The 25019-nt window shown below is 37.4% G+C and overlaps 1 long non-coding RNA gene across 1 annotated transcript in view; it reads right to left on the bottom strand.

The window, feature by feature from the left end:
• Positions 1-24431, bottom strand: part of LOC147914490 (uncharacterized) — a 68713-nt gene extending 44282 nt beyond the window's left edge. The window contains exon 1 of the long non-coding RNA XR_015555213.1: positions 24188-24431. This is a non-coding gene — a long non-coding RNA (uncharacterized LOC147914490). The remainder of the gene's footprint in view (positions 1-24187) is intronic.
• Positions 24432-25019: the final 588 nt, after the last annotated feature.

The following is a 25019-nucleotide window of genomic DNA, read 5'->3' as shown; positions in this document are numbered from 1 at the left end:
TTTTATATCAATGCAAGAAAACCATCTCCAAGGCATATAATATTAAAACTGGCAAAAGTCAATGACAAAGAAAAAATATTAGGGCAGCAAGGCAGAAGAAAATAAATTACAAAGGAAACCCTATTAGCCTTTCAGCGGATTTCTCAGCACAAACCTTATAGGCTAGGAAAGAATGGAATGATATATTCAAAATTCTGAAAGACAAAACTTTCAGCCAAGAATACTCTATCCAGAAAAACTATCATTCAGATATGATGGAGAAACAAAAGCTTTCCCAGATAAACAAAAGCTGAGGGAGTTCATTGCCACTAGGCCTCCCTTATAAGAAATGTTGAAAGGAGACCTCTCATCTGAAACTAAAAAGCAAAAGTTTACAAAACCTTGAGAAAGGAGATAAACAGAATCAGAAAATTTCAGCTCTATATCGGAATAGGTTAGTAAACAATTATAACATAAAAGATAAAGGGAAGGAAAACATCAAAAATAACTATAATCACTTCAGTTTAGTCACAAAATCACAACATAAAATGTAATAATTTGTGACAACTATGACTCAGAAGGGGAAGAAGAGGGGGATGGAACCTACTTAGGCTAATGGAGATAAGAGGCTATCAGAAAATGGACTATCTCATCTACGAGATCTTTTATACAAACCTCATGGTAACCACTAAACAAAAAATCAGAGCAGAGCCACAAATCATAAATAAAGAGAAAACTGAGAAAACCACCACAGAAAACCACCAAACTGAAATGGCAGACAGAAAAGAGAAAAGAAACAATGGAAATATAGAACAACCAGAAAACAAGAGATAAAATGGCAGTATTAAGCCCTCATATATCAATAATCCACTCTAAATGTAAATGGATTGAATTCTCCAATCAAAAAATATAGAATGGCTGGATGGATTAAAAAACAAGACCCAACAATATGCTGCATCCAGGAAACACGTCTCAGCTCTAAAGACAAACACAGCCTCACAGTGAAGGGATGGAAGATGACATTCCAAGCAAATGGCAAGCAAAAGAAAGCAGGTGTTGCCATACTTATATCAGACAAAGCAGACTTCAAGATAAAAAAGACAATGAAAGACAAAGAGGGGCAGTATATAATGATAAAAGGGACATTACACCAAGAGGATTTAACACTTGTGAATATATATGCACCTAGCAGAGGAGCACCAAAGTGTATAAAGCAGCTATTAATAGACCTACAGGGAGAAATTAACAGCAACACACTCATAGTAGGGGACTTCAACACCCCAATTACATCAATAGATAGATCATCCAGACAGAAAGTCAACATGGAAACAGTGGCCTTAAATTAAATACTAGGCCTGGTGAACATATATATATATAAAGAGAGAGAGAGTGCATTCCATCCAAAAACAGCAGAATACATATTCTTCTCAAGTGTACATGGAGCATTTTCAAAGAGAGACCATATGTTAGGAATCAAGGCAAGCCTGAATAAATTTAAGATGATTGAAATCACATTAAGCATCTTTTCTGACCACAATGCTATGAAACTAGAAATCAACTACAAGAAAAAGGCTGGGAAAGTCACAAATATGTGGAGACAAACAATAAGCTACTGAACAACAATTGGATCAATGAAGAAATCAAAGGAGAAATAAAAAAATACCTGGAGACAAATGAAAATGAAAACACAACATATCAACTCTTATGGGATGCAGCAAAAGCAGTACTAAGAGGTAAATTTATAGCAATACAGGCCTTCCTCAACAAACAAGAAAAATCTCAAATAAGTAATCTTAAACTACACCTAGCAGAACTAGAAAAAGAAGACCAAACAAAGCCTAAAGTTAGCAGAAAGGGAAATAATAAAAAGTAGAGCAGAAATAAATGAAATAGAGAATAAGAAAAACAATAGAAAGTATCAAAGAAACTAAGAACTGGTTCTTTGAGAAGATAAACAAAATTGATAAACCTTTAGCCAGACTCACTAAGAAAAAAAGAGAGAAGGCTCAAATAAATAAAATTAGTAATGAAAGAGGAGAAATTACAATAGATACCACAGAAATACAAAGATTATAGGAGAATACTATGAAAAACTCTATGCCAACACATTGGATAAATGAAAAGAAATGGATAAATTCTTAGACTCATATAACCTCCAAAAACTGAATCCAGAAGAAATAGAGAATATGAATAGACCAATCACAAGTAAAGAGATTGAAACAGTAATCAAAAACCTCCCAAAAAACAAAAGTCCAGGACCAGATCACTTTTCTTAGTGAGTCTGGGTAAAGGTTTATCTTCTCTGAAGACTTCTACCAAACAATCAAAGAAGATGTAATACCTATCCTTCTCAAAATATTCCAAAACATTGAAGAAGATGGACCGCTTCCTAACTCATTATATGAAGCCCTGATACCAATACCTGACAAGGACAGCACAAAGATGGAAAATTATAGGCCAATATCACTGATGAATGTAGATGCAATAATCCTCAACAAAATATTGGCAAACTGAATACAGCAATGTATTAAAAGGATCATACACCATGATCAAGTGGGATTTATCTGAGGGATGCAGGGATGGTTCAACATCCACAAATTGATCAATGTGATACACCACATTAACAAAATGAGGAATAAAAATCACACAATCATCTCAATAGATGCAGAGAATGCATTTGACAAGATCCAATATCCATTTATGATAAAAACTCTCAATAAAATGGGTATAGAACTATAGTACCTCAACATAATAAAGGCCATATATGACAAACCCACAGCCAACATCATACTTAATGGTGAAATACTGAAAGCCATCCCTCTGAGAACAGGAACAAGACAAGTGTGCCCACTCTCACCACTCCTATTCAACATAGTGCTGGAGGTTTTGGCCAGACAATTGGGCAAGAAAAAGAAATGAAAGGAATCCAAATTGGAAAGGAAGAAGTGAAACTCTCACTGTTTGAAGATGGCATGATCTTATATATAGAAAACCCTAAAGAATCTACCAGAAAACTATTATCAACAACTCCAGCAAGGTTGCAGGTACAAAGTCAACTTACAAAAATAAGTTGCATTTCTACACACTAATAATGAACTAGCAGAAAGAGATGTCAAGATTACAATCCCGTTTACAACTGCAACAAAAAGAATAAAATATCTAGAAATAAGCTTAGTGAAGGAGGTGAAAGTCCTATACACTGAAAACTATATGATATTATTGAAAGAAATCAAAGAAGATGTAAAGATATGGAAAGATATTCCATGCTCATGGATCAGAAGAATAAACGTAGTTAAAATGTCCATGTTACCTAACACAATCTACAGATTCAGTGCAATCTCAATCAGAATCCCGATGACATTCTTCACTGAAATGAAACAAAGAATCCTAAAATTTACAAGGACAACAAAAGACCCCAAATCGCCAAAATAATCATGACAAAAAAGAACAAAACTGGAGGCATCAAACTCCCTGACTTCAAAATATACTACAAACCTATAGTAATCAAAACAGCATGGTACTGGCACAACAACAGACACACTGATCAATGGAACAGAATTGAGAGCCCAGAAATAAACCCACACATCTATGGACAGCTAATCTTCAACAAGGGAGCCAAGAACATACAATGGAGAAAGGAAAGTCTCTGCAATAAATGGTGTTGGGAAAACTAGACAGTCACATGCAAAAGAATGAAAGTAGACCATTATCTTACACCATACACAAAAATCAACTCAAAATGGACTAAAGACTTGAATGTAAGACCTGAAACCATAAAATTCCTAGAAGGAAATATAGGCAGTACACTCTTTGACATCGATCTTAGCAACATCTTTTCAAATACCGTGTCTCCTCAGGCAAGGGAAACAAAAGAAAAAATAAACAACTGAGACTACACCAGACTAAAAAGCTTCTGCAAGGCAAAGGAAACCAGGAACAAAACGAAAAGACAACACATCAACTGGGAGAAAATATTTGCAAATCTTATATCTGACAAGGGTTAATTTCCAAAATATGTAAGGAACTCATACAGCTCAACAATAAAAAAACAAACAACCAGATCAAAAAATGGGCAGAGGACATGAACAGACATTTTTTCAAAGAAGATATATGGATAGTCAACAGGCACATGAAAAGATGTTCAACATCACTAATTATTAGGGAAATGCAAATCAAAACTACGAGATATCACCTTATATCTGCCAGAATAGCTATAATTAACAAGACAAGAAATAAATGTTGGAGAGGATGTGGAGAAAACGGAATCCTCATACACTGCTGGTGGGATTGCAAACTGGTGCAACCACTATGGAAAACAGTATGGAGATTTCTCAACAAATTAAAAATAGAAATACCATACAATCCAGCTATCCCACTACTGGGTATTTATCCAAAGAACTTGAAATCAACAATCCAAAGAGATCTATGCACCCTCGTGTTCACTGCACATTATTCACAATAGTCAAGACACGGAAACAACCCAAGTGCCCATCAATGGATGAATGGATAAAGAAGATGTGGTATATATATACAATGGAATACTACTCAGCCACACACACACACACACACACACACACACACACACACACACACACATTTATGGCAACATGGATGGACCTTGAGGGTATTATGCTAAGCAAAATAAGTTGGACAAAGAAAGACAAATACCATATGATTTCATTATTATGTGGAAGATAAATAAACACACAGATAAAGAGAACAGATTAGTGGTTACCAGAGGAGAAAGGGGTTGGGGGAGGGCAAAAGGGTAAAGGCACACATATGTATGGTGACAGATAAAAACTAGACTATTGGTGGTGAACACAATGCAGTCTATACAGAAACTGAAATATAGTAATGTGTATCTGAAATTTACACAATGTTATAGGCCCATATGACCTCAATAAAATAATTTAAAAAATGAAAATTATACAACTGATAAAAAACATATTAAAAACTCAATAGGTGAATTAATGACAAATTAGACACAGCTTAAGAGTTAGTTAATTGGAGGATGAGTCAGCAGAAAATATTCAGAAAGAATATTGGAAAGGAAAAATACCTGGAGAGGAAAAATCACAAGCAACACAGAACTTATATGACACAGTTAAAAGGTCTGATATAAGTATAATTGGAGTCCTAGAAGGAGAAAGGTGGGAGAATAGAACAGGTACAGTATTTGATGAGAAATTGAGAATTTCTCATGCAAAGTGGAAGATATCAATTTATAAATTTAAGAAGCATCACAAACCCCAAGCGGCATGAATATAAAGAAAACCACTGATAACCAAAGACAAAAAGAAAAATTTTAAAGGAGCCAGAGGCAGAAAGGGAAAATTACCTTCAAAGGAGGAACAACTCTGACAGCTGACTTCTCAACAGAAATGATCAGAGCCAGAAAGCAATGAAAAAACATACAATGTTCTGAAAAATTATCTTCCAACCAAGCATTCTTCACCCAGTGAAAATATCCTTCAAATATTTTGAAGGATAAAATAAAGACATTTGAGGTAAAACAAAAAAACCCAAAAAACAGAAAAACCTTGTTTCCAGCAGACCTGCACTGAAAGAAATATGAAACAGTGGAAAGAAAATAATCCAAGACAAACCATGGTAATTCAGATGGGATTGAAAAGCAATGGGAAGGGTGAATATAAAGACAAATCTAAATGAATATTGGCAGTACAATAGTAATGTTTTGTTAGTTTTGAAATATATTTAGATTTCAGATACATAATAAATAACATAAAAGAAAGGAGATCTTTGCATTGTCCAGGAATTAGTAAAAGAACTTTTTTTTGCTGGGAAAGATTCACTCTGAGCTAACATCTATTGCCGATCTTCCTCTCTCTCTCTCTCTTTTTTTCCTCCCCAAAGCCCCAGTTCATAGTTGTATATTCTGGTTGTAAGTCCTTCTAGTTCTTCTATGTGAGCTGCTGCTACAGCATGGCTGCTGACAGACAAGTGGTGTAAGTCCACACCCGGGAACCAAACCTGGGCCACCAAAGTGAAGTGTGCCAAACTTTAACCACTAGGCCATTAGAGCTGGCTCAGAACTTTTTTATAGTAGTCAAGAATGTAGAAAGTAGTCTCTATGGTAACCTGATATAGGCTCTATTATTCTCATACTCTGACTTTTAATTTTACTTCCCTTGCAGTATTGCTTTAGGCAAGCTGATAACCTATTGCCAGTTAAAATTATGTTAAATACTATTATGTACTATATTAAAAACATGAAATGTGATTGTTTACAAAGAAGAACAACAAAATAATTTTAAACCATAAGTTTGATAGGAGTGTTTAACAGACTTGTCTTGCAGGCAGGTGGCAAAATTCTTTGAGCCCAGATTTTCGTTAGTATATAAACCTCATGTTGACAATTGATATTTTCTTTAATGTTACTCAGCACCTGTGTTAGACTTAGAGAATTCCTGTCTGTGGCTTAATATATTTACTTTTTCTTTTATACAAGCACAGTTCTGTGAAAACCAAGAAGTTAATAGAGGAGAGAGAACTAGTTTACGTTTTATAGGTCTAGTGGGAAAAGTCTTTTATGTTATGGATCAATGGTAAATGATACTGTAGCTACAGTTAGATGCATTATACTTCTCAGGAGAAAAGAGGGAGACTGGCAATAACATTTACTATATGTACGGTGTAGTACTTGGTGGGCTTTTTTTTGTACATTAGCTTATTTAATCTTCCTAGACAGTCTACAAAGTAGTTATTACTATCTTTAATTTACAGACAAAAAATCTTGAGGCTCAGAGAATCTGAGTAAACTTCCCAAGATCGCACAGCTAGTGAATGGCAGATATAAGATTTAATCCCTGCATGCCTGGCTCTAAGATCATGTTTTAACCACGCTGCCACATAGTTTCTTTGAAATTGCATGCCATTTAATTTTTAACATTTTGTCATTCACCATCCATCTGTCCACCCGTCCATTCATTCAATAGGCATTTGTTGAATAAATATTGAATGAATGAAAGTAATTTAATATAAAAATCTGACAAGCCATTCAGATTATATTCACACAAACTAGACTCTTTATGAAGGCTTTAGTCATGTATGAGGCATGTGGTTCTCCCTTATCATCATCATGGACAGAGTTCTTCTTCTACCAGGTGTCTCATGAACTACCAGAATCCTACATATTCCTCTGCTTTTTTGTGTGTCTGTACTGAATCTCCATTTAGATTGCTGTTAAAGTGAAAGGTGATTCAATGAAGATATAAGCTATTTCTATGCCTAAGATGTATTAAAAATCGTAGCACATTTTCCTGACGTTGTTTCAGGTAAATGTGTGTTTAATCATGAAATATCAATATCATGATTGTTTTGGAATTTGTGGGGAATCCTTGCACTTGTGTGACCAGAGAAACAAAATGTGTATGTTTTTGCTGCTGGGATTTTGATGGACTGTTTTTCTCATCTATCCTGTCTTAAAAATTCTACAGTCAGTATGTTCACAAAAGGCAAAAGAATCACAGGAGGGCCGGCCCTGTGGCTTAGCGGTTAAGTGTGCACGCTCTGCTACTGGCAGCCCAGGTTCGGATCCCGGGCGCACAGCTGAGGCGGCGTCCCACACACAGCAACTAGAAGGAGTTGCAACTATGACATACAACTATCTACTGGGGCTTTGGGGAAAAAAAAAAGGAGGAGGATTGGCAATACATGTTAGCTCAGAGCAGGTCTTCCTCAGCAAAAAGAGGAGGATTAGCGTGGATGTTAGCTCAGGGCTGATCTTCCTCACAAAAAAAAAAATTAAAAAAAAAACAAAAAAAGAATCACAGGAGTAATTATACTTACTTGAGTAAATACCTTGGAAGTCCATTACGTTGATGGACACTAGATTTATTGTATGTTCTATTACTTTACCAGCATTTGGTTTTAATGCTGTGGTCTTGATCGTCTATTGGCATGGATGTCAAGATGTTAAACCTCTATTATTTGCAGTTGAAAGAGACTACTGAGACATCAATTACCAAGAAAGCAAGTTCTTTCTTAGTTATTGAGAAGATGCTAGTATAAAATATTATTATATTAAAACATGACCAGGAAATGAGAGTGAAATCTTATTCAAAATTTTCTCTTGCTTCAAAGTATTTTTGAGATGCCTTTTATAAAATTTCCCTCAAAGCTAGCTATGTCCACACAAGAATTAATTTCAGTATATGTAGTTTTTGACTTACTGAACTCTACTTCTGAAGAGTCTAAATTTGGTATGTTCTGGAGGAGGGCTGAGAATTGGTATTATAAATAAATCTTCCCCGGTAGTTTTGATGAACAGCCAGGTTTGGGATCCACTGGTGTGTTCTGTATGATTTTGAGGATGGTGCTTATCAGAAATGTTAATTTTGCCAGTAAGCCCTGTTGCTTGTGTAATGGGCCCTGCTTACCTGCTTCTCTCCTCTCTAAGTGTCAGAGTGTGGCTGTAATTGTTAGGCAGGGTACACTTGAGACAAGGAAATCTGTTCAATGGGGGTTTCAATGGTCTTGTTAGGATTTTTTGACTTGGGAACACTTTGTTGGGTCACAGGACTTTACACCCTAGCAAGAACGCCAGTGGATGGGGCAAACTGTTGAGGTTGCTCGTGGAAACATAGAATGATGGCCACCTCTCAATAAAGTAGTAGAAATGCCCAAGTTGCCCTGGCAGGTGGTACAGGTAGGAAGGAAGAGGCTGAGGGAAATGACCATGCTGGAATGGACATGTTATGTGAAGCATCGAGGCTGCTCTACCCATGGGCTACTTGTAGTCAATGATTGAGTATGGCAGGAATACTAAGACAGTTCCATGTCAGATCAAAGACTCTTCTGACAGTAAGCTTTGACTTGATGACTCCCTGAAGGCCTTGCTCAGATTGCACAGCAGTCTAGGATGCTTCCATTCAACTTCCCTCAGACTTGCATTGAGATTGACAGCTCTCGTAGCCTTACTTGACAGCCCCTTCACCCCCATTTTCACTCATACAAGCATTTCCTGTAATAATACACTAGATTTTAGTAGTTATAAATCAATTGAAAATCTGTTCTTGGGAGCTTAGAGACAGGTGCCCTACGCCTGCTCAGTTATCTGATTAGTCAACTCTTGACTCATTGGAATAAATGTGGGGAACAAGGTCTCTGTCAATAAAATATCTCAATTACTACTATAACCACCTTGTAGAAATGTAATTGGGATTTATAATAATTTCCTCATGCCCAAATTACCATTACAATAAAGATATTCAATTATGTCTAATGTGGTTTTATATTTAGGTATATTTTATTATATTCTAATTATTTTAGAAGATACAGTGATTCTCTCTTGAATAGACAGATTATCTAATCAAAGTTTCTCAGCCTCTATCTAAATATACAGAACAAAACCAGTAACTATCATGTTTAGAGATTGTGATGCCTGGGAAAAAGAAAAGATAATTTGGAAAAAGATACATCCTATAGTTTTAGTTTAAATATAAATGAGATTTCAAAGTATTTTCTATTATGGTGGCTATACGTCGTTATACATTTGTCCAAACCCATAGAATGTACCACACGTAACATAAACTATGGCCCTTGGGTGATAATGAGGTGTCAAAGTAGGTCCATCAGTTGTAACAAACGTGGAAGATGTTGATGACGGGGGAGGCTCTGCATGAGTTGGGGCAAAGTGTACGTGGGAAATCCCTGACCTTCCTCTCAATTTTACTTTGAATTTAAAACTGCTCTAAAAATAAAGTCTATTTAAAAAAGAAAGAACAAAAAGAAAAAAATCTCAAAATATTTTATTTTCTCTAGCTTTTAATTTGCTGGAGAAGAAAACCTGAGCTGGGAAGGAACTTTTCTGTTAACTGTTTTTCCAAATGCGATAATTTCAGGTAGATTCTTATTTTCCTTAGTGTAACCCTCGAGCATCTGAGAAAATATTTAAAAAGCAAGTTGTGTCCATGAAAACCTGGGTGTTAGCTTTCATTCCATGTGACTATATGGATTTCAAACATATGATACCTTTTTAAAGGAGGTTCTGCAGCCCAATCTTGAAATTTGTTACACTTCCAAATGCTTGGGACAGCAAATGAAAGGTAGTTTTATGATCACCCTAAATTTAGCTCCACTCTGTAACATCCATGTATAATAAAACCTTCATTTTTTCTCTTCAGAATGATTAGAAGAATTCAGTCTTTCTAAACCTATCTTATTTTATATGCATATATTAGTTAGATATACAATTTCACTTATCATATACCTCTACGGTCACTGATTTTTGAGAATTCTATTTTAAACATTAATTTTCCCCCTTATCATCTGACTTTAAAATATTTACTCTTAGCTCTTTTACAACATCACCATGTATTGGTAATATATAAAAGAATAAGTTCTGGAAAAAATATATATAGACACACACACATATATATATCTCACTTCTGGAAATATATATCACTGAAAGTATTATTTCAATAAAGGAGAAAATAGGCCTAAATTACCTAATATGTAAATGAGGCATTGTTTAATCCTGCCTCTATTTTCTGATTATGAAGAAAACAATGATCTCACGATTCCAAATACCATCTGATATTTTAACCCCTCAAACTCACCTCACAGATCTCTCCTCATTTATTTCTTCTAAGTGAATTTATATTACCATTTATATCTATACTCTCTGTCCAGTTTTCGCTTATGTAGCCCCCTTCTTATTTATACTGACTTAATCTTCACATGGCAATAGCACTTTGAATTTGCCCAGCTGGAACCTGTGTTTTATAAGAAATTGCTGGCAAACCCTTGGTCAGGTGAATGGATACCTCTCATTCAGTGCCCTCCTGACTCAAGCTCTGTCTCCAGCCAAATCTCAATATACAGGAGGAAGCTCTGATACTTACTCCACAACATTTCAGTGGAAAGTTTGGTTGAAAGCTGCAGAACAGCTTTGTAATTGAATTGCCATTTTCTGGGAAGTCCTCTCTCATTGGTCCTCAACAACTTTACACAAGATCGACCTACTGTAGTCTAAATCATTTGCTTTATTTTCTCTAGCTACTAATTTAGTCACTTTCACTGACCCATTGAATGACTGTGACCTTGTACTGAAAAGTCCCCATGTTTTGGCATTTGCTCTCTACAATGCATGAAAGGTGCTTTACTGCCATTGAGGGTGGGCAGGAGGACCCAAAGATGGTTGGGTCAGTGTTGGTAATTACTAGCTTGTGACCTTGGGAAAGTTACATAACCTCTCTGATGTTCAATTTTATGTGTAAAATGGCCATAATAATACCCACTTTCCAGGACTGTTGTCAGAGTTAAACAAAATCATGTCTGTAAAGCATTTAGCCAGTGCCAGGCTCTCCCTTCTCTCTCGTTCCTTCCTCTCAGTAGACCTCCTCATTATATGTTTCCATACATGTATACCTGCAATATGGTGTTGTATATTCAATGATCACATGGCTCCTACTCCAACTGAGTGATAGATTCTAATGCATTTCATTGTGATCATATTTCCTTCTCTACTTGACACCAACAATTGTCCCCCTACCCCACCCACTACCAGCCTAGAATAGGCCAGGATGTGTGCTGAGTTGTGATTATGGAATTCTTGAATTCACTGCTTCTTGTACTCTTTTGCCTCTCATTTTTCCAGCTCCTTGTTCACTTGTTCTGTCATGGGAAGAAACCAGAGGTGGATTTACTGTTAATCTAATAAAGCTTAAGTTTCAGGGACCCTCACTGGCAAGGGCGCCTCCAAAGGCTCTGGGAGGGATCCCAGCAATGCTTTTGTATGGTTGTATGCTTTTATAAAATTTGCAAAGTAAGACACTTTAACCATAATCAATTAAAACTGCTGTCTTTTTCCATCCCATTTCTTCTAGTGCTTTTGTGTTTTTCACCCATATTTAGCTCTTTAGTTTATCTGGAATTTATTTTCTATTTGGTGTGAGATGCAGATGTTCACTGTATTTTCTCCTCAAATATGCCGACACTCCTTATTGAATGGTATGTCTCTTTCCCAATAGAGAGGAACCTTTAAAGTGAATTTATTATTCCTTTTAAATATTGGATACAACAGTTTATATAACAAATTCTATTGGTTAACAAAAGTTTAGGTGACTATAAATTTCTGGAATATATTGAATTAAAAAAATCTGTTGGAAATTTGGAGTAGATAAGTGATTTGAGAGAATTTAAAGAGAAGAAAATAGTCTACTTTTCTGTAAACTCCTCAAATATTGAATGCTAACATTTCTTTTTTTTTTAATTTTTTTTTTAAATTTATTTTTTTCCCCCAAAGCCCCAGTAGATAGTTGTATGTCATAGTTGCACAGCCTTCTAGTTGCTGTATGTGGGACGTGGCCTCAGCATGGCCGGAGAAGCAGTGCGTCGGTGCGCGCCTGGGATCCGAACCTGGGCCGCCAGCAGCGGAGTGCGTGCACTTAACCGCTAAACCAGGGGTCCGGCCCCTAACATTTCTTATTGAGAAGTCATTGAGTTGCTTTTGGTCAAACTTTCACTCTCCTTTGCATTTACTTCCTTTTTCGGATAGTGGTAAATGAACAAAGGGGGAATTTTTGTCCTTCCTTTTAGATTTCTCTTTTTTTTGGAACATTCTGCTTCTTTTGGGTCCTCTTTTTAGTCTAGTTTTTTATGAACACTATGATGCTGCAGTCTTTGATAAAATACCCAATGAACTTTTTATCTTTTAATCTAAGAAAGCATTGACTGAAGTTTGGATCTTGTTAACTTGTTTGTCCATTTCTCATGTTTGTTTCGAATCTGTTGACCCATTAAGTTTAGATTTTTTTTTTAGTTTTGTACACATATTTTGTTTTCAGCGTTTAAAACATGGTTTAATTTGGTCATTAAGAAGTGGAGTCCATTCTGTTTTTCATAAATATTAACTTGCTGAAAGTTACTCAGAAAAGAGAAGTTTGGGTCATCTGCAGTTTTAGTGAGTTCCTTTCTTTTATCACAACATTGTTTGCTACAACCTAGTGTATCAGGGTTCTCCAGAGAAACAGAACCAATAAGATATGTATGTATGTATATGTGTATGTATATATATATGTATATATGTGTATATATGTATGTGTATATACATATATATATAACATAGGAATTGGCTCACATGATTATGGAGGCTTATAAGTCCCAAGATCTGCAGTTGGCAAGCTGGAGACCTGGGAGAGCCAATGTATAGTTTCAGTCCAAGTTCAAAGGCCTGAGAACCAGGAGAGCCAACAGTGTAAGTTCCATTCCAAAAGCCAGCAGTTTCAAAACCCAAGAAGAGCTGATGTTTTAGTTTGAGTCCAAAGGCCAGAGAGGACCAATGTCAGCTCAGTCAGGCAGGAGGAATTCCCTCTTATATGAGGAAGGGTCATCTTTTTTGTTCTATTTAGGCCTTCTGTTGATTGAATAAGGGCCATCTACGTTAGGAAGAACATTCTGCTTCACTCAGTCTACTGATTCAAATGTTAATCTCATCCAGAAACACCCTAACAGACACACCCAGAATAATGTTTGATCAAATGTCTGAGCACCTGGTGGTCCAGTCAAGTTGACACATAAAAATAACCATCACACTTAGTGTAGGAAATGATGATGAGAACTATAACTTAGTAGATCCCTGATTATTATCCTAGCTCTTAGATCAAGATACAATGTAAAATTTATCACCCTTTGAGATTTTTTTAAAGATTTTTATTACTTAAAAATGAATAACTGAAACAGATATTCCAGGTTCAGTTCTCTTTTGGTATTTATTTATCTTGTAATATTTCATGTATCATTATGGGTTGGGCATTTTTAGATGTCTAAATTATTCAATAAACATTTATAGAGTCAAATTGTTATGATAGAAATTATAATAATGGTAGGCTTCTATTTTTCTTGAAATTAGCTTTCCAAGGGGAGAAGAGAAGATGCAATATTATAGACTATATTTCTAGTATTTTTAAAAAGGGACTCCTTAACGTGATTTTTTATTTGATCCTAATAATTAAAACTTTAATTTTACATATTTTACAAAAATATGACATTACATTGGTCTAGAACCTTTCCTAAATTTCACATGGTGATAAAAAGATATTATTTCACCTCATTTATTTTCAGTGAGGCTCAAAATCTTTCACAAATGTTGGTACTTACTGTACTTCAGTGATGAAAATTTTATCAAAAGTTTCCATTTTGCAAATATTAATTAGCACCAGAGGGAATTCAGGGTATGAATCCGATGTACCGATCACAGCTAGTGTTGGGCTTAGTCACATGCAGTCACCTCCAAGGTATATTTTGAGGAACGCTGACAAAAAGACCCTTTAGCCTGAAATGCCAGGCATTAGGAGAGTTAAGGGAGAATCATCTACCAATTGGAGACTGATCTTTGTTAACCAGAGTCTTTCTAGGGGAAAATTCCATTTGAGAGGTTTAAGTATATTACTTCCTGTTTAATGCCAAGTTAATCAAAATATTAACTCATCTTTGTGATTAGGAGTTTTGGTTAATAATTAGGAGGGAGGAGGGTAAGCAGGAAAATAAGCAGGACTTTAAATTCCTTTTTATGAAGAGGAACAAGTTGTCAATGACCGAGGAACACTGGGACATCCTACCCAAACTGTGGTTGTCCCCTCTTTCATGTCCTCTCATGTAACTATGTAAGTTCCATTAAGCTTTGATGAATCTCCTGTTGGAACAAGTATACAAAAGAACAGATATCTTGGTACAATTAAACATTTCCTTTGCACACGCAGCACTGATTTCTGCTGAGGTTCTCATATCTTACTTACAATTCCCTTTGAAGCTGCTTTGGAAATTCAGCCTTACATGCTTCCTACCAGTATTTTCTCAGACATCTCTCTTAGAGGTCTGCAGGGAAGATGTTAGATCTTTGGTGGTCAGCATAATTAGCTGAGGGTGATCATCTATACGTGGAGCCAAGGAAACAAAATCTCCTTTTTGTTGGCATTTTCATGCAACTCCCACATCTTTTTTTTTCCAAAGAGTCCTTGCTGTGTTCCCAGCCTTGGTGCATGTGCACGTGTCTCCCTTTCTTCAAGATGGGGCACCTCTGGTAGTGCAATCCAGTCGTGTACACACTTGCCTTCAACTTCAAGGTCAGTCTCTGCTGTTACAGCTCAGGGGACAGCAGGCCTCAAGCTGTGTTGTCTTTAGGAGACTTAGAAGCTCTATATTCCCTCAGTTTTAGCCTTGCTGGTCAGTCCCTGAAATGCCCCCTCTCTTGACTTGCCAATCTTCAGTTATATACTTCCCTTGTCCCAACATGACTCCAAGAGATTTGCTACCTTTTTTATGCTTTCTTTTGTTCTTAAACTGAAAAAATATTGCAAAGCAATGAGGCCAAAACAAGTGATCAAATAGATTTAGTAAAAGAATGAGTCCAGCCTCTTTTTCTCAAACATTGAAACTGTTGCCTAGCTTTTTCCTTTCAAAACTGTGGATTTGGCATCTTGTATGCACAGCTGTGTCACTCATCTGTTGGAGATGTTGAGAGAAATCTGATGTCTCAGATGAGCATCAAGTGTTTGTGTGTAACCAAATTGTCCCTTAGATCATTCAAATGTGGTTATGGTTGATATGAGACTAAGCATATTCTTTCAGGTTTTATGGTTTCCTGTTTGTAATGTGAATAGGAATACTTTGAAGAGATTTTATGCTTCTGTGTCTCTGGTTCTTTTGTTTTCTGTTTATTGTATTTCCAGGAATAAGACAAGCACAAAAGGAAGAAGTTGACGAGGTAATATTTTGAACCCCCCAACCCCACCCCAGGCATCTAACTTGGAACCCTCAAAGCTGAAATTTTGTCTTCCTTGTTAAAAAAAGAGTTTCTGGCTATAAAATAATATGTGTAGGTTGTGTTCAGCATAATCTCCAGTGCAAAGCATCATGAGTATCATAAGTATTCACTTAAAAAAAAATTTAATTGACACCTATTGAGTGCCTACTATGTGTAGTGACAGGCTATCTATTTTGCAATTGGAACAACAGCAACTACTTCAGTATCCTTAATGCTGAAGCCACATTTAATGACTTTAATAGAGTTAGTCTATAATAACAAAGAGAACTGCAACTCTCAGGAGTAAAGGGCTTCTTATAGATAATGCTATTTTCACTTGTTTGGTGCTATCTAGATAGTCAGCTAACCAACAAAAGTACCAAAATCAGAAACTGATGTCTGAAATCTATAACCATAATGAACCCCAAGAGATTTATTGACTATATAATTTAGAGTCTGTAATTCCGAAGCGGAAGATAACAGTTAGGGCATCAGGATTGATCAAGATATAATGACTTCATTCTTTACTCTTCACTTATAGAATATGCCACTAGTACGAACTCATTTTGAAGAACTTGAAGAACTCATTTTGAAGAAAATATAGAATTCCATTCACAGTAGTAGTCAGGAATTTTCTTTTTTTATTCTTATTGAAGAGGTCAAAGACAGACTTCTTCTGGAAACCTTTATCTAAATAGTACTGGTAATACGTAGATAATATTCAAAAGATAAGACCTACTGCTATATGATTGAAAATAGAGGAAAACATAGGAGTATCGTATGAAACCCTGCCTACTTTGCTTATGAGCTCTGTGACCTCAGGAAGTTTTCACTTCTCTGGTGTCAGTTTCCTTATCCATAAAATACGTTTTTATTTATGATGATGATGATCCAATATGGGTTCTACTATTTACTAGCCCTTTGAACTTTGGAAATTGATACAATCACTCTGCTTTAAAACTCATTTTTCTGGCTCATAGTAACTCAGCAAAAATTGACTCTTATTAGGTTGTGCTCTTTAATGTAACGGACTCTACACAGAGGGGTGATGGGCAACTATAATTTGTTGTGTATGTACTTCTTGCCATATTCTAGAATAGGTGCTGCTTCAATCAGTGTTTCTTGGTTGCTAATAACAAAAACCACTCCAACTAGTCTTGCAAAAAGGGATTACTAAATCATATTGGTTTATGAAGTCATGTTAGCTGAAATCACATTGCTGGATTATTCCAGGGAGATCCTGTTGGCACTGCTGCAGAGTACAGGCCCCAGCTCATACTGTCAACACTGGGCATGCCCACTAGGAGGGGCATGTGACTTGGGGGGGAAGCCTGGGTCACATGTGTGTGCCCAGGTATAAGGAGGGTTAGGCTTCTTGGCTTCTACTTTCAGGATGAGGGGCCTTAAGGATGGAAATTTTCTGAATTTTGGAAGGGTGTTCAAAAAGTGCTGGATAGTCAGAAAACATAATAATAGACACTAAAAGCCCTTTACATAAATTATCTATTTTAATCTTCACAACTATCTGGTGAAATGTCATTATAATTGCCCTTTTCTAGACAAAGTAACAGAGACTAAAGCATAGTAGGACCTTTTCAAAGCTATCAGCTAGTAAATAACAGTTCTGGGATATAAGCCTAAGCTGTCTGTCTCCAAAGCTCCTATTTTTTCTTCAACATCACTTTGACTCTTCAGCGTGGATGAGGATGATACCTTCTACCCTGGCATCCTTAGCCAGTAACTAAACAAAGTAAATTAAAATATGAGTTTTTAAATGGATAGGATCAATATACTATAAGAGATTCCTTCAGAAAACCAGTTTCAGTACAGTCCAAGCCAAGTAAATTCTTATTTCTTAGTTATTACTTGATCTAAAATGATCTCAGACCTTAATATTACTAATTGGAGCATACTGATACTTCAGGCATAGGTTTAATGTATTTTTTTTTTTTTAATTTTTTGTTTATTGCAGTAACATTGGTTTATAACATTGTAAAAATTTCAGGTGTACATCATTGTACTTCTATTTCTGCATGGACCACATCATGTTCACCACCAAAATACTAATTACAACCCATCACCACACACATGCACCGAATTATCCCTTTCACCCTCCTCCCTCCCCCCTCCCCTCTGGCAACCACCAATCCAATCTCTGTCCCTATGTATCCGTCCATTGTTGTCACTATCTACTACTTAATGAAGGAAATCATACGGTATTTGACCTTCTCCCTCTGACTTATTTCACTTTGCATTATACGCTCAATGTCCATCCATGTTGTCACAAATGGCTGGATTTCGTCGTTTCTTATGGCTGAGTAGTATTCCATTGTGTATATATACCACAGCTTCTTTATCCATTCGTCCCTTGATGGGCACTTAGGTTGCTTCCAAGTCTTGGCTATTGTGAATAAGGCTGCAATGAACACAGGGGTGCATGTACCTTTGCAAATTGGTGTTTTCAAGTTCTTTGGATAAATACCCAACAGTGGAATAGCTGGATCATATGGTAGTTCTATCGTCGATTTTTTGAGGAATCTCCATACTGTTTTCCATAGTGGCTGCACCAGTTTGCACTCCCACCAGCAGTGTATGAGAGTTCCCTTCTCTCCACATCCTCTCCAACACATGTTGTTTCCTGTCTTGTTAATTATAGCCATTGTGACGGGCGTGAGGTGATATCTCATTGTAGTTTTGATTTGCATTTCCCTGATAGTTAGTGATTTTGAACATCTTTTCATGTGTCTGTTGGCCATCTGTATATCTTCTTTGGAGAAATGTCTGTTCAGGTCTTTTGCCCATTTTTTAATTGGGTTGGTAGTTTTTTTGGTGTTGAGATGCATGAGTTCTTTATATATTTTGGAGATTAAGCCCTTATCAGATGTATGGTTTGCAAATATCTTCTCCCAATTGTTAGGTTGTCTTTTCGTTTTGTTGATGGTTTCCTTTGCTGTGCAGAAGCTTTTTAGTTTGATGTAGTCCCATTTGTTTATTTTTTCTATTGTTTCTCTTGCCTGGTCAGACGTGGTGTTTGAAAAGATGTTGCTAAGACCGATGTCGAAGAGCGTATTGCCTATGTTTTCTTCTAGAACTTTCACAGTTTCAGGTCTTACATTCAAGTCTTTAATCCATTTGGAGTTAATTTTTGTGTATGGTGTAAGGTAAGGATCTACTTTCATTTTTTTGCATATGGCTATCCAGTTTTCCCAACACCATTTGTTGAAGAGACTTTCTTTTCCCCATTGTATGTTCTTGGCTCCTTTGTCAAAGATTAGCTGTCCATAGATGTGTGGGTTTATTTCTGGGCTTTCGATTCTATTCCATTGATCTGTGTGTCTGTTTTTGTGCCAGTACCATGCTGTTTTGGTTACTATAGCTTTGTAGTATATTTTGAAGTCAGGGAGTGTGATACCTCCAGCTTTGTTCTTTTTTCTCAGGATTCCTTTAGCTATTCGGGGTCTTTTGTTGTTCCATATAAATTTTAGAATTCTTTGTTCTATTTCTGTGAAAAATGTTGTTGGAACTTTGATAGGGATTGCATTGAATCTATAGATTGCTTTAGGAAGTATGGACATCTTAACTATGTTAATTCTTCCAATCCAAGAGCACGGAATATCTTTCCATTTCTTTGTGTCTTCAATTTCTTTCAGAAATGTTTTATAGTTTTCGGTGTACAGATCTTTCACCTCTTTGGTTAAGTTTATTCCTAGGTATTTAATTCTTTTTGTTGCAATTGTAAATGGGATGGTATTCTTAATTTCTCTTTCTGCTACTTCGTTGTTAGTGTACAGAAATGCAACTGATTTTTGTATGTTGATTTTGTATCCTGCAACTTTACCATATTCGTTTATTACTTCTAAAAGTTTTCTGGTGGATTCTTTAGGGTTTTCTATATATAAAATCATGTCATCTGCAAATAGTGACAGTTTCACTTCTTCCTTTCCAATTTGGATCCCTTTTATTTCTTTCTCTTGCCTGATTGCTCTGGCTAGGACTTCCAATACTATGTTAAATAGGAGTGGTGACAGTGGGCATCCTTGTCTAGTTCCTGTTCTTAGAGGGATAGCTTTCAGTTTTTCACCATTGAGGATAATATTAGCTGTGGGTTTCTCATATATGGTCTTTATTATGTTGAGGTACTTTCCTTCTATACCCATTTTATTCAGAGTTTTTATCATAAATGGACGCTGGATCTTGTCAAATGCTTTCTCTGCATCTATTGAGATGATCATGTGATTTTTGTTCTTCATTTTATTAATGTGGTGTATTACGTTGATTGATTTGCGAATGTTAAACCATCCCTGCATACCTGGAATAAATCCCACTTGATCATGGTGTATAATCTTTTTAACGTATTGTTGTATGCGATTTGCTAGTATTTTGTTGAGGATTTTCGCATCGATGTTCATCAGTGATATTGGCCTGTAATTTTCTTTTTTGTGTTGTCCTTGTCTGGTTTTGGTATCAGGGTAATGTCGGCCGTAGAATGAGTTAGGAGCTTCCCCCTCCTCAATTTTTTGGAAGAGTTTGAGAAGGATAGGTATTAAGTCTTCTTTGAATGTTTGGTAGAATTCACCAGGGAAGCCGTCTGGTCCTGGACTTTTATTTTTGGGGAGGTTTTTGATTACTGTTTTGATCTCCTTACTGGTGATTGGTCTATTCAAATTCTCTACTTCTTCTTGATCCAGTTTTGGAAGGTTGTATGATTCTAAGAATTTATCCATTTCTTCCAGATTGTCAAATCGGTTGGCATATAGCTTTTCATAGTATTCTCTTATAATCTTTTGTATTTCTGAGGTGTCTGTTGTAACCTCTCCTCTTTCATTTCTGATTTTACTTATTTGTGCCTTCTCTCTTTTTTTCTTGGTGAGTCTAGCTAAAGGTTTGTCTATTTTGTTGATCTTTTCAAAGAACCATCTCTTGGTTTTATTAATTTTTTCTATTGTTTTTTTGGTCTCTATTTCATTTATTTCCGCTCTGATTTCTATTATTTCCCTTCTTCTACTGATTTTCGGCTTTGTTTGTTCTTCTTTTTCCAGTTCCTTTAGGTGCATTGTTAGATTGTTTATTTGAGATTTTTCTTGTTTGTTGAGATAGGCCTGTATCGCTATAAACTTCCCTCTTAGAACCGCTTTTGCTGTATCCCATAAATTCTGGCATGTCGTATTTTCATTTTCATTTGTCTCCAGGTATTTTTTGATTTCTTCTTTGATTTCTTCGTTAACCCAGTCGTTGTTCAGTAGCATTTTGTTTAATCTCCACGTATTTGTGGCTTTTCTGATTTTCTTCCTATAGTTGATTTCTAGTTTCATACCGTTGTGGTCAGAAAAGATGCTTGGTATTATTTCAATCTTCTTAAATTTATGGAGACTTGTTTTGTGGCCTAATATGTGATCAATCCTGGAGAATGTTCCATGTGCGTTTGAAAAGAACGCGTATTCTTCGGTTTTTGGATGGAATGCTCTGTATATATCTACTAGGTCCATCTGTTCTAGTGTGTCGTTTAAGGCCAATGTTTCCTTATTGATCTTCTGTTTGGATGATCTATCCGTTGGTGTAAGTGGAGTGTTAAAGTCCCCTACTATTATTGTGTTACTGTCTATTTCTGTTTTTATGTCTGTTAATAATTGCTTTATATATTTAGGTGCACCTACATTGGGTGCGTAGATATTTACAAGTGTTATATCTTCTTGTTGGATTGTTCCCTTGATCATTATGTAATGCCCTTCTTTGTCTCTTTTTACAGTTTTTGTTTTAAAGTCTATTTTGTCTGATATGAGTACTGCTACCCCAGCTTTCTTTTCATTGCCATTTGCGTGGAGTATCTTTTTCCATCCCTTCACTTTCAGTTTGTGAGTGTCTTTAGGTCTGAAGTGTGTCTCTTGTATGCAGCATATATATGGGTCTTGTTTTTATCCAGTCAGCCACCCTATGCCTTTTAATTGGAGCATTTAGTCCATTGACGCGTTTAAAGTAGCTATTGATAAGTATGTACTTACTGCCATTTTTAACTTTATTTATTTTTTTTTCCCTCAGTGTTTTAGTAGTCCTTCTCTGTTCCTTACTTCTTCTATACAGAATTGATGGTCACTTTAGTTTGACCTCTGTATGAAAGCTGTACTCTTTAACTACCCTCCTCCCTCCTTTTATGTTTTTGATATCATATCTAACCTCTTTTTGTGCATTTGTATCCATTACGTTCTAATCGTGGAAATAGATAATTTTTCCTATTTGTGGTCTTCTCTTTTCCCCTTAAATCAGTCCCTTTAACATTTCTTGTAACACTGGTTTCTTGGTGACAAACTCCTTTAATTTTTGCTTATCTGGGAAAATTTTGATCTCTCCTTCCATTTTGAATGATAACCTTGCTGGGTAGAGTATTCTTGGCTGTAAGTTTTTTCCTTTTAGCACTTTAAATATATCGTGCCATTCTCTTCTAGCCTGTAAGGTTTCTGCTGAGAAGTCAGCTGATAGCCTTATGGGGTTTCCCTTGTATGTAACTTGACATTCTCTTGCGGCTTTTAGGATTCTCTCTTTATCTTTAATTCTGGACATTTTGATTATGATGTGTCTTGGTGTGGGCCTCTTGGGGTTTATCTTGTTTGGGGCTCTCTGTGCCTCCTGTACCTGGATGTCTGTTTCCTTCCTTAGGTTAGGGAAGTTTTCATCTATTATTTCTTGAAATAGATTCTCTGCTCCCTTGTCTCGCTCTTCTCCTTCCGGGACACCTATAACACGGATGTTAGTGCGCTTGATGTTGTCCCAGAGGTCCCTTAGACTGTCCTCACTCTTTTTAATTCTTTTCTCTTTTACCTGTTCACCTTGGGTAATTTCTTCTAGTCTTTCTTCCAGCTCACAGATCCGTTCTTCTGTATCCTCTACTCTGCTTTTGAGTCCCTCTAATGAATTTTTCATTTCCAGTATTGTATTCTTCATTTCTGATTGGTTCTTTTTATATCTTCCATTTCTTTGTTGACATTCTCACTGAGTTCATCTATTCTTCTCCCCAGATCAGTGAGCATCCTTAACACTCTTAGTTTGAACTCTCTGTCGGGTAGGTTGCTCATTTCTGTTTCACTTAGTTCCTTTTCTGGGGTTTTGTCCTGTTCCCTTACTTGGAATGTATTCTTTTGCCTCCTCATTTTGCCTCTTTCCCTGTGCTTGTGTCTACGTATTAGGTAGGTCAGCCTCGTCTCCTGCTCTTGGATAGGTGACCTTATGTAAGTGATGCCTTAGGATGCTTCCAGTGTGCTTCCCTCAGTTCTCAATGTTCCAGGGTGGCCCCTATGTGGGCTACGTGTGTCCTTCTATTGTGGCCTATTAGCTCTCCCTATAGGCGCCCAGGAGGCTGAGTTATGCTCCTGGCCAGCTGTTGTAATGCTCAGCTGCTTGTAGTTGTTGTGGGCCCTTCAGTCTCTTTATCAGGTGTGGGGAGCCCCAGTACAGTTGGCTGTAAGTTCTAATACCACATTTGTGTTGCAGTGTTTCTTTTAAGTGAGTAGGCCCCCAGTGTGGCAGGTTGTTAGGCTCAGGGCCTTATAATTGCTGTAAACCTCTAGCCTATTAGGTCTCTTGTCAGCTCTCTGGGGATTGCAGCTGGGTGGGGCTGGCCTCAGGCACAGGAGCACCCAATTGTTTCAGGCTTTGGAAGGTGGGGCAAACCTCCTATGTGGGTCTTTGAGAGGCACAAGTCTTCTGCAGCTGACAAGCCCTGTTGCCCACAGGTCCACACACACAGTCAACACAGTCCTGCCCCGTGTGAGTGCCCCGACCTCCCCAAGCGGACCCAGTCTCTCCACGGCGGGAGCCCCACACACTCCGCCACCACCCCACACTCTCCACCCGCTCCTTGTGCACACCCTGCCCCGCTCAAGTCAACTCAGTTGCCAGGCTGCAGAGAATCCAGTCACCAATCTATGCAGGCCCACACGTTGCCTGAGGGCTTGTTGTTGGGTGGGGCCAGTCTCTAGGGTGGGCTGCCTGCCCTGGCTGAGCTGGATTAAATTGGTGCTCTAGCGGGTGGAGCAGACCCTGGGCTAGCAGGTCTCAGGGAGAACTCCAATGGCGTCTGTGTCAGCACGCTCACACCAGGCCACAACAATGGCCGCCGCCAATGTCCCAGTCCCTGGAGAGGTCTCACCCCTCACCGTGATGCACTCAGGGCCTATTAGGTGAGTCTCTTGTCACCGAAGCACTGTGTACCTTTCTTTCTGGTGATTTTAGGATGCTTTCTGGAATGGGTGAGTTTGTGCACGGGCCCTTTAAGAGCCAGTTTTAGTTTCTTTGTGAACCGGGTTTTCTGGGGGTGCTACCCAATGCTTTAGTAGCAGGCAAAGTCAGATATTATGCCGCTGGTGTCGATTGTGCTGGGTCCACAAAATGCCCACAGCGGGGGCACTCCCCGGCTCAGGGCCCCGCGCCTCCAGGGAGGCTGCATACCTGTGAGCTGCTCCCGGCGGCCGTGACGCTGGCGGCTTGTGAAGGCGGCGTTTTTCCTCTCCAGAAGGGAGTCTCTGCCTCTTCCACCTCAGTTAGGATTGTCCGTTGTTGCAGGAGTTCCTCTTATCCAGTTTTCAGTTCTGTCTCAGGGGTAATTTTTCCACGAGTAGTTGTAAATTGGCTGTGTCCACGGGAGGAGGTGAGTTCAGAGTCTGCCTACGCCGCCATCTTGACTCCGCCTCCTAATGTATTTTGGATGATAGATTTTTTTTTTTTTCTTTTTAGAATTCTTGATGTAGAAAAAAGACCTGCTATACCTCCAGGCTCTGGGTGAGGGTGTGAGAGTGATTACTGTGTGCACGTGGTAGATTTAAAAACTATATTCTTTCATATTTCTTTGTGCTCCTAGAAGCACTTTTTAAATACTTAAAGGACCTGCTCGTTAATTCTCTTTTCTGAGTACTCGATAAAACATAGAGAACTATGGAACTGACTCAATACTCTTTCAGTAAATCACCTAGGATGCTGCAAGAGCATCGGTGGATTTGGCCACTACTGTTTAACTGTCTCAGTATTTCTGAAAAGATTTAATTAAAGGACTGGTATATCTGCCATTCTTATTGGTTAATCAATGTATTATTGGAGGGAGCTTGGAATATTTCCAAGGGCACCAGCCTTAGTGACAGAAAGTCCCTGTCTAACCACTAACAAAGAGTGTGACCAAGATGAAAATTGGTCCTTCAGTGTCCTCAAGATCCTGATCCAGAAAAGGATGAGAGGGAGTTTATTTCTCTATTTCACAGATATTGTGTATATTTTAAAAAATGAGATC

The sequence above is a fragment of the Ceratotherium simum genome, chromosome 19 (assembly GCF_057802395.1).
Source record: "Ceratotherium simum simum isolate JZ-2026a chromosome 19, ASM5780239v1, whole genome shotgun sequence".
Lineage (NCBI taxonomy): Eukaryota > Metazoa > Chordata > Mammalia > Perissodactyla > Rhinocerotidae > Ceratotherium > Ceratotherium simum.
Note: the sequence above shows the minus strand (reverse complement) of the source record. Positions and strands in the feature narration are given on the sequence as shown.